General features: G+C 33.5%; 1 pseudogene; it reads right to left on the bottom strand.

The window, feature by feature from the left end:
- Positions 1-2,826: 2,826 nt before the first annotated feature.
- LOC124842742 (secreted RxLR effector protein 161 pseudogene) lies at positions 2,827-3,276 on the bottom strand (annotated as a pseudogene).
- Positions 3,277-3,521: the final 245 nt, after the last annotated feature.

A 3,521-nucleotide genomic window follows, 5' to 3' on the forward strand; every position in this document is an offset into this window, starting at 1 on the left:
TATTTTTAATTTAAATTAATCGAAAAATAATTTTATCAATATTGTTCAAAAAAATAATCTGAACGTTACTCTCATTAATATTGGTAAAAGATAACCTAACATTTAAAATTAAATTTAGCTGATATCAATAAAATAATCTTTATATCATTAAAAAAAATAAAGCTAATTGAAACTTATATTAACATAAAAAACTTTAATGACGAGTATCAATATTTAGATAATTCATTGTCATGACTTATACTCAATAAATTATTATTCAATCCATTAATTAATAAAATATTACTATTGTATTAATTAATAAAATATTACTATTGTATAAAGAAGGTGTGAGGCTTACCTTGATAAGTTCTTATGCTTCTACCATGTTGGTCTCTTCTAAACATGACATTTCCTCTTTTTTTCAATTGTAAGTCTAGGAATGCAAACCTTTCTTTTGACATGTTTCATGAGCATCCACTCCTTAGGTACCATGATTGGGGTTTCTTTTGTTGGGTTGAATATATTCATAGTGGAAATTAGCAAAGACTTAGGTATCTAAACTTCTCTTGATAAGTGTAACAAATTGCACAAGTAATATAAAATGGTAAGACCAATTATCGTATCCCTGAAGACTCTCGACACTAGACAGTTGTGTGATAACTCAATTAATTAAGACTTAAATAAAACGAGATTGTTGGTTTCAAATGCAAAGACATAAAATTAAATATGAATGCAAATTGATCAACAGCAGAGTAACACAGAGATGAACGGAGGTTGTTTATAAAATGAGATGATTATGTTGTTAGGGTTTGATTTCACCAAGTTTACTCTCATGTATATAAGAATTCTTCTTTTTACATTAATATTAACGTCACTCACTAAATTACTTAGAACCCGATCCCTCGGCACAATAAGCCTGCCTTAATTCCTAGTTCGTGCAATTCCTAGTGTTCCTAGAAAATTAAGTCTGAAGATCAAGAGCTTAAGACGACCAAGTACTCATACCCTCATCCCTGAGAAATATTACCCTTGGGAGAATTCAACAAGAACCTGAATTGTAAGGAACCTCCCGGCACTCATGCAATTCATAAATCATGCTACTAAATGAGTTAAATAGAGCAAGCATTGAAACAGATGAATTCCCTAATAATCAATGAAAAAACATATAAATTAAGAATCAATCAAAATACATGAGAGTTCACAAGGTTACATCATTCCCCAACAACAAATAGAGTTTAGTTCCCCATAGACATGGAGAAACTAGATGAATAATGGAAAAGCATGAGATAGTGAAACCCTAAAAGTAGAAGAGGAAGCTCCCGCCTCCAGATCTACCTTCAAAGAGTAGAAGAGTGTGTTGTTGTGTTGCTCCAGTTAGAGATACCAAACCTAGAGTGTTTGGGTCCTTTAAATAAAGTTCGAAAAGAGTAGAAACAGGGTCAGGTCCAAAAGGAGTCGAAACAGAGCAAAAACTGGGCCGGATCTGCAATGCCCGACGCTCGGGCGCCCCATTTAGGGCGCCCGGGCTGTGGACGTCGATTTTCTGAGGCTCAAGCCTCGGATAGGGCGCCCAAGCTTTGTGTGGTTCCTCCTTTTGGTGCTTTTCCAGGCCTTTCTGGGGTCTAAATCCTTAGCACTTCATCTCTGCTTTCCGCGTTCTCTCATTACCTATCAAAATAAGGGATATTAGTCATAAAATCATCAAATTCAACCTCAACTCTCTTATTCACACAACTTAATGAAAAATCATGAGTCCAAGCAAGTTTCTAAGTGAAAAAGGGTGTATTTAATAACAAAATTACATCACAAATAACGGTATTTTCAACCGTTAACACTACTCCATCATGAACAAGTCAAAAGTGGACATTAGAAATAAAGAAGAGATTTATGGAATGTTCTCTCCTTTAAAAGTTGTGTTGAAAATTTCGTACAACCTACTTTAGTTAAAGTACTGCAAAAGACATGCATGCTCTAATACGTTGACTTCAACCTGTGACTTAACGTGTCAACAGTAGTGAAACCTTTTTTTCCTCTATTATGAGATTTAACCCACTTTAATAAAATACCAAAAAGCCCTTTATTGAAGTGAGAAGAGAGGGATTAATTTTAATAACTCTAAAATAAGTCCTATAACTTTAATACCTTATATGCTAATAATCATCACATTAAAATCTATACATCAAAGTTATACTTTAAATTACATGAACCAATTCTTAAATTAATATAATTTAACATTCTCCCACTTGGTTCATGTGATGACTTGAAGATCTAAAACTAAACTTTTAGTGTGCACCATTCATTAGAATTATCAAGTCATCATCCTTATATGAATTGAAATGATCAGATCATGGTGGGCAAAAGTCATGAATGACAAGATTCCTTCCATGTATCATATAATCAAACCAACTCAACATAACTTTAATCAATCTTATAACTTTCATGTCCCTAAAAGAGATATAACATGTTACCACAATCAATAATACATGTATATAACTTAATGTTGATAATAATAGAATAAAGAGAAACATAACTTTAATTGAATTCACAAGTGTCATGACAATACAAGCATATAACTATACATATCCATATAGATAGATAACATCATCATGTTAATATTGACTTATCCATAATGCCCATACTTTCAACATGGCCAATAAAAGTTTTGGGCAGTAGTCCTTTAGTTAACGGATCTGCTATCATCAAATTCATACTACTATGCTCAATCAACACTATGTTTCTGCACTTCTTCTTTGACCGACAAGTATTTCAAATCCATGTGTTTAGAACCCTTTGAGTACTTGTCATTTTTAGAGAAGAAGACGGTTGCAGAATTATCACAATAAATCCTTATTGGTCTAGCAATACTGTCAATAATGCCAATCCTTGATACAAAGTTCCACAACCACAAAGCATGAACCGTGGCCTCAAACCATGCCACGAATTCAGCCTCCATGGTGGAAGTAGCAATGACTGATTGTTTTGCACTTTTCCAAGAATTGTTCCTCTAGCTAATAGATAAACATACCCAAATGTGGATTTTCTTGAATCCACACATTCAGCATAGTCTGAATCCGAGTAGTCAATCACTTCGAGATGATCTGACTTTCTATAGGTGAGCATGTATTCTTTGGTACCTTGTAAGTACCTAAGAACTTTCTTTGCAGCTTTCCAGTGATCCATTCCGGGATTACTTTGATATCGGTCTAACATTCGAACATCAAAATTGATATCTGGCCGAGTACAAGTTTGAGCATACATCAAACTCCCAACCACTAACACATAAGGAATGGACTCCATGGCCTTTCATTCTAAATCATTCTTGGGACATTGCATTTGACTAAACTTGTCCCCTTTTTGAATTGGAACTACTCCACGAGAGCATTTTTCCATTATGAATCTCTCTAATACTTTGTTAATATAGCCTTTTTGAGACAAACTTAACAATCTTTGTGATCTATCACGAAATATTTCTATTCCTATCACATAAGATGCCTCATTCATATCTTTCATTTCAAAGTTGCTAGAGAGAAACTTCTTTACAT

This window comes from Vigna umbellata, chromosome 9 (genome assembly GCF_029865625.1).
Source record: "Vigna umbellata cultivar VRB3 chromosome 9, Vumbellata_1.0, whole genome shotgun sequence".
In the NCBI taxonomy this organism is placed as follows: Eukaryota; Viridiplantae; Streptophyta; class Magnoliopsida; order Fabales; family Fabaceae; genus Vigna; species Vigna umbellata.